A 17,466-nucleotide genomic window follows, 5' to 3' on the forward strand; every position below is an offset into this window, starting at 1 on the left:
TGTGTTGTGATATACTGTTCATTCTGTTGTATATACGTGTGACTTGATCCTGGCACGTATATGATTGCTCGGTTTATGTCCTTCTATAAACCGGGTGTTACAGAGTGGTATGAGAGCCAGGTTCGACTATAGGACGAAAGCCTAGATAGAACTGGTCGAGTTTTAGGTCTTCTTCTCTCTAAGCCTTGTCTGCTGAAACTATTTTGCTATTATATTCCTTGAATTCTAAGATTTCTATTCGTCTTGGCTTGATTTCTCTCTATAGAATAGTTTCCGTAGGTTCTGGCCTGAAGTAAGTCGACGGACCATCATAGGTGTAAGCTAGATGACTCCCTTCATAATAGCACAATAGAACATTCTGCGACGCATTGTGTTAGTCGAGTCGCGTGATTAACTCGACTAAAGTATGAACTTTTGAATGCTTGTTATTATGCTACATGTTTGATTTGGATTTTTGGATGATTGCATAGCTTAGTAGTTAAATTTGTTTAATGAAAAATCAGTCTTAAGTTAAAGTTAATTAATTAATAAAAATGAGTTAGATTGTTGGGGGTAAAACTGTCCACTCTATCTTGTCTACTTTATCATGCCTAAGTCTTCCTTGCAGAAAGATATCATATCCGTCTGAAATTATTTTTGTAATATCTTTGCTCATACATCTTTTGTTCAAATCAGATGGTGAACACCAGGAGCACCGGTTCCGGTTTTGGCCAGCAGCAGGGGCAGAACAACCAGGGTACCGGAATGCCGATGCGTCCACCCTTGAGTCCGGAGCAGTACTTCTAGCTCCAGATGCAGATGATGGCCGCCCTGAACAACACTGTTCAGGCACTGCAGCAGGTCCACGCTCAGCCGCCGCCTCCGCCTCCACCACCGCAGCCCCGCGACAGGCGTGCGGAGTTTTTGAGGGGTCACCCGCCGACGTTCTCCCACATGTCTAACCCACTCCAGGCGGACGACTGGCTCCGTGCAGTGGAGCGTCAGTTGGACATCGCCCAGTGCGATGATCGGGAGCGTGTCTTGTACGCAGCAGGACAGCTGCAAGGGGCAGCTATGGACTGGTGGGAGTCCCACCGGGTTCAGGACCGCGAGGCTTTCACCTGGATCCAGTTCCGGGAGCGGTTCCGCAGCCACAACGTCCCCGCGGGCGTGATGAAGACAAAGAAGAAGGAGTTCCTTGCACTTAAGCAGGTAAACTCAGATATAATCCTTCAGCATTTCCTTTTTGAGCTAAGACCTCCCTTGTTCTATCTTTCTGAAACAGGAAAAGTTAAGCTAATCATTCGTCATACATCTTTCTTTTTCCACTTCAGGGGACTATGACGGTCACGGAGTACCGTGATCGTTTCCTTCAGCTCGCTCGCTACGCCCCTGCCGAGGTCGCGGATAACCGCGACAAGCAGGAGCACTTCATGGAGGGTCTCGAGGACTACATCCAGTACACACTGCTCAACCTCCGCTTCGACGACTTCAACCATCTGGTTGACAGCACGCTCAACACGGAGCGCAAGCACCGGGAGATGGAGGATAAGAAGAGGAAGATCACTCCAGTTGCTTCCGGCAGCAACACCCTTCCTCGCTTCCAGCCGCCCCAGCAGTACCAGCAGCAGTATCGGCCTCCCCAGCAGTACCAGCAGCGGCCGTAGCAGTACCCGCCTCGATAGCAGCAGCAGGCGTGGCAGGGCCAGAGGTTTCCGGCACCTCCGGCTCGTGCCGCTCCGCCAGCTCCGCCAGCAACTCAGGCTCCACGGCAGGCAGCTCCTCCTGCCGGAAAGCAGGCTCCAGCACCTCCTCGCGCGTGCTATAACTGCGGCCAGCCGGGGCACTATGCCAACCCTTGCCCCCGGAAGGCGCAGGCGGGACAACAGGGGCGCCCAGCTCAGGCCAGGGCGCCACTTCAGGGGAGGGTGAACCACATTACGGCCGAGGATCCTAACGTGGTTATTGGTACGTTCATGGTCAACTCCCATCCAGCTACAGTGCTTTTCGATACTGGTGCTACTCATTCATTCATCACCAAGTCATATGTTGAGCAGCATAGTTTCTTTACCACCACATTAAAGAAGTGTCTGCTAGTCTCTTCACCGGGAGGGGAGTTGAGATCCCATATTGTTTGCCCCCGAGACAGTATAGCCATAAGGGGGGCAAAGTTCAGTGCTAATCTGAGGGTGCTAGACACCAAGGGTATTGATGTGATCCTGGGAATGGATACTCTTGCCAAGTGGGGAGTCAGAATTGATTGTGCACAGCGGACAGTTCACTTGTCAGCATCTGATGGCCAGCAAGTCACAGTCAGTGCTTCAAAACCCTCGGGGTTTCTTCATCAAATGGAGGCTAGACCCATGGATGGTATTCACATGGTGTCTGAATTCCCGGATGTCTTTCCAGATGATCTGCCAGGTATGCCGCCTGAACGCGACATTGAGTTTTCTATTGATCTCTTGCCTGGCACAGCTCCTATTGCAAAGCGGCCCTACCGTATGGCACCTATCGAGCATGAGGAAGTTAAGAAGACTATAGATGAGTTGCTAGCCAAGGGCTATATCCGTCGCAGCTTTTCTCCTTGGGCTTTCCCTTTGTTGCTAGTAGATAAGAAGGATGATTCAAAGAGAATGTGCGTTGATTATCAGGATCTGAACGCAGTTACCATCAAGAACAAGCATCCACTGCCCCGCATTGAGGATCTTTTTTATCTGCTTCGAGGTGCTTGTGTATTCTCAAAGATTGATCTGCGTTCGGGTTATTTTCAGCTGAGGATCCGTCCCGAGGATATTCCGAAGACGGCATTCACCTGCAAGTACGGGCTGTATGAGTACACGGTCGTGTCCTTCGGCTTGACTAATGCACCGGCTTTCTTCATGCACCTGATGAACATGGTTTTCATGGATTATCTATAAATAACATTCGTACTCGCTTTATTATGTCTTTTTACGTGATATATGTTGTGATATACTATTCATTCTGTTGTGTATACGTGTGACTTGATCCTGGCACGTATATGATTGCTCGGTTTATGTCCTTCTATAAACTGGGTGTTACAGTTGACCACCAGCTGATGCCGCTTGTGGTGCTGGTAGAGTCATCGGCAAGGCTGCTGATGCTGGCTGGAGATTCGGTGTGGTCATCGGCTGAGCAGCCGATGCGGTCTGTATGACTTGCTTAGGGGGTTGATTGGATGTCGATTGGTAGAGCACCAATTCATTACCACGACTGCTTTTTGTTGCCCTATGACTAGGCTACTGTTGTGCCATAGGAGGTATGTTGGGCACATTCACGTGATGCACAAAGCTAGTCGCAAGATCATGGAAAACCCAGGTGACTCCGTTGGCATGGGGAATCCTATTTGCCAGGACTTCTGTAGGAGACTTGGGCTGCAGTATCATTGCCTGATTCTGTTGTTGAGGCATCGGCCATGGGGCCGACATGTTGCTTGGGCTTGCTGGCGAAGGTACTGATGCAGGTGTAACCGACGGTTATGAAGCCGATGCGATATTTTGAGGCTGGGTCGGCTGTGGACCCGACTCATTGACTTGCTGATTCACCGGCTGAGAAGCCGATGTACTTGGTTACCCTGTTGGAGATGGAATCATATATTCCGGAGGCATACCAAGTCCAGTAGTAGGATCCCAACCAGTTGGGTATCCTGACATAAAGCTTCCTTGTGCATATGTAGCCATTGGCGTGGAATTGGTGTACATAGGAGGAAACTGAGTTGACGCCACAGTACTAATCGGCTGTGCATCTATGACACCCTCATCTGCCTGAGCTTAAGGATGAATCGGTGATGTCCCAGTAGCTGATCCAGTAGGAGAAAAAACCATCTGACTGGCCTGTTGATAGGCCGGTCCCACGAAGCCAGGTGTTCCCCTATCTTGTAGCGTCTTGAGCACAACATTGTGGACATAGTTAGCCATGATCGGAGCATGATTCACAAAAGCATGTCCGATCGCCTAATTCATCTGATGTATCATCTTGTCCTCCTTCCGTGACTCATTGTAGGGTGGAAGAGTAGGAAAATTGTACTTTTTGATTACCACTCTACTCCTATTGGTGCTGTAGGATAAGAGGCACTGCCGCTCAAAAGCTTCCACGATCACCTGGAGTTCTGCCTTTTGTTCTTCTTTCAGCTTATCCTTGTCAATCGGGATCTGGTTATGCTCAGAAACCTCTGCTTTCCCATCAGTTGACATCTTGATGTTTCTTGTCCTACCGGGCGTGCCAAAAGATGTGTTGACGCGACATGATCACACACCAAGCCCAGGAGTCCCGTACGCCAAGCCCAGACTGCACTTGATTTGAACCAAGGCGTGCCAGTCAATTTGACCTGTAAATTGACAAGAAAACAGCAAACCGTCAAATTAAAGTGTATCGGCTGGATTACCGAATCACTCTTACGCGGCGTATCGGCAAGGCCCTGCCGATACAGAAGACGACAATAGATCGGGTATGGTGAGCGTGTAATAAAAGCGATCTACAAGGGATCGGCAATGAGCTGCTGATGCCAATAAGCAACTAGACGGCTAGATCTAAAGCTGACATGTGCCAGAGAACAGTGTACAAACCCACGAATGTATGGATCTGGACAAAGCTAAGCTTATGATCAATCTAATCAGCTTTTCAAGGTTTATCAGGATAAGTAAGGAGCTTACAGCGGATTAAACAAATCACTAAGCCGGGTAGTTTGTGAATGAATCTAAACGAGAAAACATCGATGCACCCGAGATCAAAGCTTAGATAAATTCGATAAATTTTGAATAGATCTGAACGAAGCCACAACGGTGCGCCAGGAAGCTAAAGCTTAGATTTACTCGGTAAACGAAAACTTACCAGCAAACCAAGTCGCTTGAATGTGAGGCGTCCTTGATCAGCTTGAAAGAACTCGCGAAAAAGAAAAAGATGGTGAAGCCGCCGACGAGAAAAGTAAACCGCAAGTAGAGTAAATTTGTGTTTGTTGGATGTGTATCAATCTTTACAATAGCCGGGGGGCTCATATTTATACCCCACGCTAACACAATCCTAGCCGATTACGGCAAAGCAGATTCTATCTTATGAAACAAGAAACTATTATAAAAATAAGATAACTCTTGCCAAACCGAAGCCAAAATATCTGGTCAATCTCCCCTTCCTCGTTCAGCAAGATTTTCAACCGTGGCATGCGACCACTCCTCCAAATCCACCGATCGTACAATGCAGAACCTTTTCCCCTTTGCAACACCCTTCCTTGACACGTGTCAACAAGAATGATTAAAGGAGGTTTTTTTATTCATTTCATTACAATAGAACCACCTACGAGTCCAAGCAGACCATGGGGTGAGGAATGCGGAGATGGAGATATGCGACTCTGCACAAAAAAGAAAATAAATCTGAGCAACATACAGAAAATAGATCTAAGCATGAAAAAAGAAACATTTATTAGATTTGCATCTAAGAGAATGAACCAACATGCAAAACAATTGATCTTAGCATCAGGACCTTTCCATTTTTCCTACAAGAAAGCAAAGACCTCAATCTACTCGTGTATTATGCACATGCCCCTTCAAACTACTGGTTGCCTACCTGTTAGCTAAATAGAGCTATCCAAGTGAGCAAACTGGATCTGTAACATCCGAACAAACTAAATCATTGAAGTCTGGATACTAACCATTAGCTATGGTGTGTCATTAATGTAATGTCAGCCTTGCTTCCTCTTAAGGAACTTGTTGATGACCAAAATTGGCACAGGTCGAAAAGACCGGTCTGACTGGTGCTCATGAGTGGTCTGACCGGCCCGGGCCTTGTAGCCGGTCCGGCAACCCTGACCGGTCTGACCGGTGGGTCCGACGGTCAGACCGGTCCACCCAGAATCCAAGTACAATTAGAATTTTTGTAGATCTAGATCTGTGAAAAGATTTCTTGCGGGATAAGTCCACCCCACCCTATAAATATAAAGGGTCATGCCCGATTGAATCATCATCCAATCGATCAAAAGAAAAACTTCTATCCTTTTACTTTCTCTTGCCCTAGCTTTTCTAGTCTACTACTTGCTGTTCCTTCTTTGTCTCTACGTCGATTGAGGGCATTCTAGGTGGCCTGCCGACCCTAGAACAACCCTGCATGCGCTTGCCCCGACGGGTCTTCCCGAGCTAACGTTCGTAGGTTCGTCACCGTTCTCACCGGCAGCGACTGGTCTGACTGCTCTTTGAGACCGGTCTGACTGGTCTGAGCGGCGGCGCTACAACGTGCGCCTCTGCTCACTACAGATCGAGTGTGTTTAGTGTGTTGGCCCTAGATTTGCGTCAACACATTTTTGGCGACTCTGCTGGGGATAAAATCAATTGGCTACCATGGCCGATTGTAACACCCGGTTTATAAAAAGACATAAACCGAGCAATCATATACGTGCCAGGATCAAGTCACACGTATATACAACAGAATGAACAATATATCACAGCACATATCACGTAAAAAGATATAATAAAGCGAATATGAATGTTATTTATTACAATAATGACAAAAGTCTGGTACAGAGTATGCGGAAGCGTAAAACATATACGATAACTCTCGGAAGTAGGGCGCCACAGGGACGTCGACTGGGAGATGAACGCCTAGAAGTCCTCGTACTCCTGGTAGCTCCGGGTGAACTCCCTCGCGTCGGCAGGAACTGAGCTGCAGTAGAGTATCCCCAAGAGGAAAAAGAGTAGAGTAGGCAAGAGTGAGTACACAACTTGTACTCAACAAGTATAACACAAACTATGAGGCTCTAAGGTTGGCTGAATCAATTGCATTAGCTTTTAAGTCTTGGCAAAATTTTATTACAGCTACTTACTACAAGTTGATGATTTTTCATAAACCCAGTTACATAGTAATTAATCAGAATTAATTATGATACTACTGAGAACCATACCAAACCAAGCCACCCGGGGAAACCTACCTCGTCAAAGGAAGATAACCCCACTAATCAAAAGGAGGATCTGGGCCGCTCATGACCGTGAGCACAGCTAGTATACCAGTTTTACACTCTGCAGAGGTTGCACATCTTTACCCACAAGTTGTGAGCTACGCTAGTTGTTTATCACACTTCCTTAGGTGAGATGACTAGCAAACTCACTACGAGGCCATTACAAAGGACACGTTGGTAAGGTGTAACCGCTAAGGAATCAGGCTCCGCAACGATGGGGCCCACCTCGAGGGGGTGCACAGACCAAGCCTCATAGCGCAGGGACCATTAAAGCTCACCACCCCTCCTGCCCCGTCGGTAAGTTACTCCCGAACCAAAATGACCTAATTAGTAAGCCAAGACCATCCCATTCCAGTCTTGTGGTAGCGCTGTTGTCCCAGGTTGTCGCTCTATGAACCGGTCCTTATGGAGAGTGGCCAACTAGGCAGTAAGCATCGTGCTAGCCCCCTAAACCATGTTTCTAACAAAACATATTTTAACGAGATGTGAGCCACTCAAACGGGCCACTCTCAGAATTAAGTTGCATATACCATTAATCAAATTAATTAAAAAGGACAAAGTGTGTTATAGCGCGGCACCTAGCACAACTTAACCAAAATGTAACCCAAAGGATATATATAAAGGATATAAAGTGGCTAGGAAATCCTTATAGGCATACAGTATTAAAATGCAGTATGAAGATGTATTTAAAGTGATAGGTGTTGTTCATGTTATACTTGCCTCCCTCAAACTGCTCCTGCAGCTGCTCAAACTGATTTGAAGATGGCTGCTCCAGGTACTGGTACTGGGGCTCCTCAGATGGATCAACGTCTACTCACGATCGCAACGCCAAAACAAGTCCAGCACATACACATACATGCAATAAAGGAAAACACTAAGAAACAATACAACAATACATAAAAACAGCAAACAAAACTGAGCTAGAACTATTCAACGTGTTACAATGATCGCGTGGACATAAAAAATGCCTAAAACAGAGCTAAAACGTGAAAACTACGCTTAAAACAAGGTCTAGGGGCTTTTCTGCAAGAAAAACTAAGTTTCTGGGGTTTTTCTGCAAAAACCAGGGACTAAAACGTAATTCTACCTTACTTCTAGGGTCTAACGCGTAAAACTGCCAAGGGTGGACGGTGGGTTCAATTTCTGGATAGCTCAGGGGGGTCTGTGCAAGATTTTGGGCCCATCCGTAATTACTTTTGAACACAGTGGACTGCGGGTTGATATTCATGAAGCGCAGGGGCTCTTTAGCAAATAATCCAGGCCGAACCGGTATCTTTAGATATCGGCCATTGGATCGCGATCGCGTGGCTCTGGTTTGATGGGATCCGGATCTAATCTGGGACGCTCGTTTCAGATCGGGCGGCTCTGGATGGATTGGGAGCAGGTCGGCGGCGGAACACGCCGGCGTTCTAATCCTGCGGCGGCGCACGGCTCTGGCTTGCCGGACTTCGCCGTTTCCGGCCATCCGGGCTTCGATACGGCTCGGTTTTGGGTCAGGGAGCACTGGCATGAGACGTGTAAACCACCTGTGCTATTTGTGCGGGGCTACGAGATACTGGGCGGCTTGCGCAGCGTTGGCGGTGGTTCTGCGGTGGCAGAGCTCACCGGTGTGCGGCGTTCCGGGCTCGGATGCGGCCTACAGTCTAAGACAACAAGTGCAAAAGGAAGAGGGGACCGTGCTTGTGCTCACCGAGGTTTGAGTTTGAGCGGGGAAGCAGCGCGAGGTGGTTGGCGACGTGGGCCGGCGAGGTTCAGGCGGCGGCGCACGGACGGAGTCGGGAAGGAGTTGCTGCGGTGGTCCTCCGGGCCTGCTGATCCGTCGAGAAGATGCGGGGTCGTGCTGCGAACGAGAACCAGGGCTCAGGGATGCTCGGGGCTCGCCAGCGGCATGCAATTGTGGCGGCGGGTAGACTTACCCGCGGCGGCGTTCCGGGGAAATCCCGGCGCGTGCAAGGCCGGGGTTGAGGGAGGATGCCTCAAAGAGCTTCCAGGCGGCGAGGCGGTGCTGTTGCGAGGCTTGTCCGGGGCTCCGGTGCGGTGGAGCGGTGTGGCCGCGGCGGCGCGGGGCCCTGCTCCGGGCACCGAGGTTGCGGGGTGGCTGCGGCTAGGTTTTGGGTCGGCGGCTGCGGTGGAGGTGAGGTGCAGGGGGTGCGGCTGCGGGCTAAAAAGAAGGGGTCCCGAGATCTGGGCACGTGGGATGGGCAGGGGATCGCCGGAGATCACAGCCGTGATCTCGGCGTGGCCGTTGCGAGACGGAGCTGACCAGCAGGCCCGTGCTGGCAGCGAGAGGAGAGGGACGCGGGCGACACGGGGCGAGCGGCTGCAGGCGCTGACGTGCGGGCCCAGGAGCGTAGCGGCTGAGGCGAGCGCGCGGGCTGAACGCGGTGCACGGGGTTGGGCCAGCTGGGCCGCAGGAGAAAGGGAACTGGGCCGCGCGAGCGGGAGTAAAAAGGAAAAGAGGGAGTGGGCCGACTGGGCTGGGTTGGGCTACCTGGGTTTGATTGGTTTTTCCTTTGGTTTGGTTTGGTTCTTCTCCTTTTCTATTTTCTATTTCAAGACTAAAACTCAAACTAAAACCATTTGAATTCAAATTCAAATTTGAATTCAAACCTAGCACTCAACCAAAAGAACAATGCACCAGCATGAATGCAACAACAAATTTTTAAACATAGACAAAGTTTTAATTACTTGTGATACAAAATTAGATTAAATGCAAGACTAAGCATATAAAACCTTAGAAAATTAAATAATGCCAATTAAATTTATTAGTAAATGCTGGAATTTAAATTAGGGTGTTACACCGATAAAATTCCTAAACCTTGTGATGTGGATGCCGATAACATCGCAAGGTCGACTATTCAGCAACTCTTGGCCGAACATCAGAAGGCTCTTGATGACATCCGACAGAAGATCAGAGAAGAGGAGTAGGAGATCCAAAGGCTGGAGGAAGAAGCCATGAAGCAATACATCTCGCACTTCTCCATTGGCCGTCAAGGGAAGGTCACGACGGATGTCGCCTTTGATGCTTCAAATTTTGAGGTAAAATTTGATGACGATAAACAGCCTGCTCTTAATTCAAAAATAGCTAATGCTATAGATAATGCTCTTTCTTCTCATGTGAATAATAAGTTGGAATTTGTGGGTCAAAATATTCATAGTAGGTTTGATGATCGCTTTAGCCGAATACAATCCCATCTTGGTATGAAGCCTATCGGTAATGATAACAATGCATCTGCATCTAATACTGATAAGACAATGGATGGTTTGGCCAGTGGCAAATTCCAACTAACAATGCTATTGTGACAAATTCGGCTAACCAGCATAGCCGAGTTAATTATTATTCAGCACCTCATGCAAATGTGTCATATGGGGCAGCAAGTTCATTGCAACATTCTACACCACCGAACTTTACTCAACTTTATGGTACTCCTAATGTAAACCGGCCTAGGGCCGATGATTTTGGATCTGGCAGCATTAAAGATGAAGTGATTAAAATCTTTAGACAAACTTTTGGTATAGATCCAAAAGGGAGATGCCGATTGTTGGCATTTCTTAACATCGCTACTAGGAGGGGTTAGTTCCTAGCAACGCCACCAAGGAAATGCCGAGTTGGTATGTCTTAACGATTACAGAAAGATCCGCAAGCACACGGATATACCGTTGTAGCATTTCACCCGGAAGTATTTTGGGTATCGTTATTTATATTTTCCCAATGGATGGTGAGGTTGTGTAAAGATGTTTACTAGTTACATAACCATGACATTATGAAATAAGTTGCAGACTGCTGATTATACAGGGGTAAGTGATAAATAAATAATAATTAGGGGTAATGTGACACACACAGAACAACCAACTCTCATGAATAAAGAATAAACAAGCACACCTAAGGTTAGTGGGAGCATAGGCAAACAGGTCCTAGTATACTATTCCTGTTAGTAGATAAGTTATGTTAGCCACATGCTTAGAGCTGCAGGTGCTAGGAAATTAGGGACATCAGGAACAATGACCCGCACTGGAGAACATCCAGTCCCGTTTCATCTTTGCATGAACTCCTACATGATACCCGAACGTCGGGGAGTACGCTAACCGAGAAACAGCTTCCCGGCGGACCGACAGGGCTATCACCACCTGCGGTCGACCCCAATCAAACCATGGAGCAAAGTCATATCCGAGGGATCTCGCATGCCCAGGCACCATACCCGCATATGAGGTCACTACCCTAGCACCCCCGGGTCCCCCACCCTTCGGATGGACAGGTAAGATGCTAAGGCAAGCCCGAAAGCACAACTAACCGATATCCTAACAAAGATCATCTAGCCTAAGCAAGCAACTAGTATAACTTGATAAAGCATTGATCAAGTCTAAACAAGATAAGAACATAGCAAGATAACCAAGAATGAATAGCATAACGATTGTCAGAATACAAAGCCATACTAGTGGCCGAAGATTGCTTGCCGACCCTGAGGACGCCTGGATTTGCTAAGAAGATGAAATACTAGCCTAGCTCCGCTACCCTAAGGAGTACAAGTCACAAGAGAGTGTGAGAGAGAGACCTTCAAGTGGTGTGTGTGGTCAGTGGTATGAGAGGCCCCTTATATAGCTTGTGGAGGTCGGTTCCCGCCATCTTCATACATGCCTTTCTTTGTGTGACTGCCTGGTGGGCCCTGATGTTGGTATGTCGGTGCCGGGGTCTATTTAGTCGGTTTGGTCTGTCAAGTGGGCCTCTTTTGCATGTGTTATGCAGGATGCGATCTTCTGCGGCTTTGTCTACGTATTCTTCGTGTTTTCTTCTTCTTATTCCGGACTTGTGCTCCTGAAAACATAAATCTTCGAAAACAACTATGGAGCTAGGTTAGTGATACAAATATGCGAGTAAGAGGTATGATTTTCCATCTTAAATGAGTATAGTTGACGGTCTTATTTTGCACTTAATGACCGTCAACAACACCCCCAAGCTAGCCTTGTGCTCGTCCCAAGCAAAGCAAGGCACTTGTTGTTGATCATGAGTTGCTATGATGTTGAATTTCCAACTCATACTTAGACACAACCAAATGCTTCTTACCTTGATTTTGAATAAGTTGGCCTTTTTTTCTTACCTCTTACCTTACACCTGTGGAGCTTATAGCTTCACCTCATCTTTGGCAGTTGAGAGTCAGAACGGTATCATAGAGTGCTCATATTTCTTTCTCTTTAATTCAACCGTCAATCCGGATGTTTTGTAAAGTTTTTCAAAATAAATTTGTAAAGTTCCTCGGATGATCTCTCTGATCGCTCAATGTGTATAATTCTTTACCAAGGCTTTTTATTGTGCCTTTTTTCCTCAACCTATCTCTAATGGCTGTTTTTGTGGAGCTGTAGGTATGGAGGATTTGAAGGCATACTTGCTTCTCATATTTTGCTAATTCAAAACTGGATCCAAAGGAGAAATAAGTCATAAACCTTGATCAAGATGTGCAAGTGTGTGGACATTTTTTGTGGATGGTGTATGAACTCCTTTGTATGAACCATCTCTCTTTTTCTTTCTTTTTGGATAAGGGGACATTTTTTTCTTCTTTTTTTTGACATGCCTAAGCATGTGGCATACCTTCTTTTGGTATGCATCTTTTTTTCTCTTTTTTTTGACATGTCGAAGCATGTGGCATACCTTCTTTGGGTTTGCATCTTTTATTTTCTTTTTGCATAGCCCCATATCCTTGATATGTTTTGGAGAGAGTGGTATCATACATAGACATGGAGTTGTATTTTGTGGATGGATGGATGTTTGCTTACTTCTAGTGTAGAAGCATAGCATGTGGTGGAAACATGTACATGATCTTGATCATGGGAGTATGAAATGAATCTCACTGAGGGTCACAACAATTTGACAAAACTCAATGAGCTAGCAAGTTGCATATGTGGAAGGGTTGCAATGAAAACAACATATGGCTTTGGATAGGAATTTCATATCATCGAGGAACTTTATTATATTTTTATGTTTTCAAAATTAAATACTCCAGATATCAAGCATCACATAAGAGAAGATTATAGCAACTCTACTTAACCACATCATAGCTCACAACAACTTAGATTCGGATCAGGCTTTTCGCTACCCACAAGTTTCAAGTTTAAGGTTTGAACTTAAGCCAACGAACTCAAAACTAGGCAGAGCATAAAGTTGTAACTAAGCATATGAAGGAAATTAACAGAGCAACTTTTCATCATCTCAACAAGGAAAATTCACACCATGCTTACTACACGTATTAAAGAAATATTTTTGGTGTTTTCTATGTTTTGCAAATTTTTATTTGTTTTTAGTTATGCAAATTTTTTTGGCTTTTCTAGATTTTGCAAATATTTTTGGATTTCATGCAAGGTTATGAAAGCAGTAAAGATAAATGATGCAAGTTACCTCTCATGGGGGTCCTCCCCCAAGCTAGCTTCAGGCTCACTATGGCTGGTCGAGGTTGAAACCCGATCAGCGGCAGTAGGCCCTCCACTCGTCCTGTCGCAGCAATTGCATCTGCTCCATGTCGTGGAGTCTCTCGCCAATGTGACGCTGCCATGGTTGGTGCATCGTCTCTTGAATGTTGTCGCTCTGCACCCGCAGCTCAGCTAGCTACTGGGTGATGGCGCCGAAACCTCTGGACGAGGTCGTCCGTCTAATGAGGTTCGGGGCTCTACTGGAGCCAGAACTGGTGGACCGACGGCTTGGTGCCTGCTGTGCCCCCTCCTCAGTGCTGGCACTATGCCATGATGAACCACCAGCCTCATACTGATGTGAGTGCTGTGGCTACTGAGGCAGTGGTGTCGGTTCTGCTTCCGTTCTGGTCCTGCTTCTTGTCATCCTACCAGGTAAACCAGAAGATCTATGCCTACGGCCCCCTTCTCGTGGAACGAGAGGGATGGTTAGCAAACAGCAATTATACAAACGGAACTCCGCATTGGGCAGCGGAATCTCATTTGTATAGCCCAAGAAGAAGAAAATCAAACAGTCATCCGGGCCTTTCCTGAGTGTGTGACCTTGGATCAAATAAGCCTCGTCGATATACGCACGGTAGCCCTCAATAAAAGGAATGAAATTCCCCTCTAAGGCACCGACACATGTAGCGATATGAGTAATCAAAGAAGTGCACTCAATAGGACCCGTCATCTTGAAATTCGAAAGCCATTGCTTGACCAAAGCTTGCGCGGGGGAGATTTTGATCTTATTGACCATGGCATATAGTATGATCAACTCATCGTTGCGCACGGGTCGGACATCATCTCTTGGAAAGAGGGTGATGGCTAACCACTTGTGCATCAACTGAAGAGTTGGATTATGAATATCATTGCACCGAGGTGCAAACTTGCCATGGACAACTTGACCCAAAATCTGGCCCCAAAACTCATGACGATTAAAACCGCGGCAAGCATGCTCAAGATAAATTGGCCAGCGCTTGTTGAAGTCGAGGTGGCCGACAAAAGTTTTCCAAGAAAGCAAATACTCTTTCCCAAAAAGTCAAAAATAAACCCCATTTTCCACCTCCCAAAAAGTGAAAAGAAATTGGATGGTGAGGAGTCGAGAACCATACTCCTCAACGAGAATGAAGTTATCCCATCCAATTGCATGCCAAATGTTAGAGAAGTCTTCATACATACCTATTTTGATGAGGAGTTCCGGATCAAAGGCTCGGGTGTGGACGAAGCTTCGGTACTTGAGGATGGAATAGCCTTGGCGTTCACGATCATCTCTTAAGTCGAGGTAGGGAGCATATCCTTCATCAATTTCTATGGGTTCGGCTTGCGGTTCGGCATGCATCTCTTCAGAATGTTCTTCTTCTTCATAGTCCATCGTGCTTGGTGTAGGTGTAGGTTCGGGTCGGTACGAGCTTGAGCCACCCCGAGAACGGGATGAACTTCCAACCGTCATCTTCTTGAATGCACCGGAAACCTTCCGCCCTATACCTTTCATGATGGAGCAAAACAAACACGTACAACTCGAAAACGGGTTATGTTAGTGAAATGGAAATGAATGTTCTTACCCGCGAGTTGCTCCTTCTTTTCTTGCAGCAAAGAAATGAGAGAGAGAGGTTTCTTGAAATCAAATTTGAGAAATAATCCAATGAAATCCCGAGAGCAAAGTTTGAGAGAGTTTGAGAGGGAGTGAGTGAATGAGAGTTGAGTGTGAGAGCTCAACACTCACCTCTCAGCCTCTATTTAAAGAGAGGGTGGTCGGGCACAATGGCTAGGAGCTGAACACAACGGCTACAAGCCGTTGGAAAAAGGATGGCATGGAGCCGTTGCCAGGTGGGTTCGGCCGACCCTATGGTTCGGCCGGCCCCCCTGTGGCCCACTAGCTCATAGCTAGGGCCCAGGTGCTCCCTAACTGCTATAAACTATGAAATCTTGGGTGCCTAGTCGAACTTTACTTCGAAAGATGTTCAAATTTATTTTTCTAAGGATTTTCATGCTCAGAATTTTTTTATTTTTGTGAAAACAAAAAAAAGTGCTAGAAAAGTTTCTAACATGCAAAGGTGTTTTGAAAATTCAAATATGCAATGGGAAAAATAAAAAAAGTGGAGAAAAGCAAAATGGTGGAAAATAAATATGAGATACATACCGATTTACCTTCGGCAAGGGCTCGTCGTTTTGAGTCTGACGCGTGGAACCTTTCTTCTGCTTTGTTTACCATTGTTTGGCCAGTCCTAGAGAATTGGATGAGGACGAACTCACGACCTTATGCCACATCTTCTTCGCACGTCTTCTTTTAGAGTGTGTGGTCGTGGGTCTTGGTGGTTGGAATTCTGGTGCATCCCAAAGTCCCTGCCCTTCATTATCCTATTGATTCAGGATGCGCTGCTCTTTCCTTTGCTTGAATTTGAAGAACATGTCCTCCTTTCCGACGCGGAAGTGGATTTCTCCTCTTCCTATGTCGATCCTTGCTCTGGCGGCCCTCAGGAATGGTCGCCCTAGAATGAGCTCGATTCTGAGGTCACCCTCTATATCTATAACCACGAAGTCTGCAAGGACGATGGAGTCTCGCACGCAGACCAAGATATTCTTGGCTATCTCTTCGGGATACCCGATTGTAGAGTTTGCGAGCTGCACACACATATATGTTGGGGAGAGAGCAGGGTATAAAAGTTTCTCGTATATTACCATGGGCAGGATATTGACACTGCCCCCCCAGATCGCAAAGTGCATGCTCATAGTATTGATCGAAGATGGAGCAATTGATCATGGGGACCCCTGGGTCTTCTTGAATTGCTACTACCAAGCCATCCCAAGTATCATTCCTCGGGGGATTGTACCTGCCTGTTTGGTTAGTGCGGGGAGCCTGCCGGGGAAGGTTGCCCCACCCGGTAGATACCATGTTTGCAGTTTCAACGGGAGATTCGGGATGCCCCAGAATCTTCTCGGTCTCAGAAACAGGAACAACAGCAGCGATTTGCGCAAGTTGTGTTTCTATCATTTTGTTGAAACTTAATTGATTTTTAAGTGCAGAGGAAAGAGTTTCAACTTTAGCATTTATATTTTCCAAAATTTTATCATTGGCAGCAAGCTTTTTGTTTAAAGATTCATTTATTTTAACTTGGCCAAAGACTAGATCTCTCGAGGAGGGTTGGTTCGAATTGAAATTCGGATTGAAATTGGAATTGAAATTGTTACCTCCTCCTTGGAATGGTGGGGGTGCTTGACCCCACCCTTGGCCTCCTTGTGGACGATACCCGTTGTTGTTGTTGTTGTTGATGTAGGCTGCGTCTTCACGGGTCTCGGGGCAGTCATTCCCTGAGTGTCCATCGTCACCATAAACCTCATATATTGAGTACGAGTTCATAGCTTGGGCATAGTTATTTCTTGAATTCCGCCCTTTCGTGCAGATGTTTGAGTAGGAGGTCCAACTTGGCGACGAGCATATCTGTCTCCTTGATGGTATGCATTCTACCCTTGGTTCTAGGCTGGGAACGCTCCTCGTTCCAGCCCTGGTTGGAGACCATCTTTTCAATTAAGGTTGTAGCCTTGGCGATTGTGAGGTCCAGATAGGATCCTCCAGCAGAAGCATCAAGATGGGCTCTTGATATAGTCGTTAGCCCATTGTAGAAGCTTTGGAGCACGAGCCACTCATCCATCCCATGGTGAGGATAGGTGAGTATGTATTCTTGGAGTCTCTCCCAAGCTTCTGGGATGGATTCCATCCCTGTCTGCTGGAAACTTGAAATTCTTCCACGCAGGGCATTTGTTTTGCCCAATGGAAAGAATTTCGCGAGGAATACCGTGGAACACTTGTCCCATGTACTGATGGCTTCCTTGTTCTGATAAAACCACTGTTTCGCCTTCCCCGGGAGGGAGAAAGGAAACAGACGGAGCCTGATGGCGTCAGCCGTAACGCCCCGAATGGTTATGGTCTTGCATAACTCCAGAAAGTTCTGGAGATGAGCGTTGGCGTCCTCATTTGGCATGCCACAGAATGGGCTAGCCTACACCATGTTTATGAGGCTGGACTTCAGCTCAAAAATCACATCACCAACATCAACATTGGGTCTAGTTGCCACATTGGCAGCTGAGGGGAC

The 17,466-nt window shown here is 46.8% G+C and overlaps 1 non-coding gene across 1 annotated transcript; it reads left to right on the forward strand.

Moving 5' to 3' along the window:
- Positions 1 to 17,023: 17,023 nt before the first annotated feature.
- LOC120677158 lies at positions 17,024 to 17,130 on the forward strand. Its single transcript, XR_005676220.1, has one exon. It is a non-coding gene; the product is annotated as a small nucleolar RNA R71 (small nucleolar RNA).
- The last annotated feature ends 336 nt before the right edge of the window (positions 17,131 to 17,466 follow it).

This window comes from Panicum virgatum, chromosome 5N (genome assembly GCF_016808335.1).
Source record: "Panicum virgatum strain AP13 chromosome 5N, P.virgatum_v5, whole genome shotgun sequence".
NCBI classification, from domain to species: Eukaryota; Viridiplantae; Streptophyta; class Magnoliopsida; order Poales; family Poaceae; genus Panicum; species Panicum virgatum.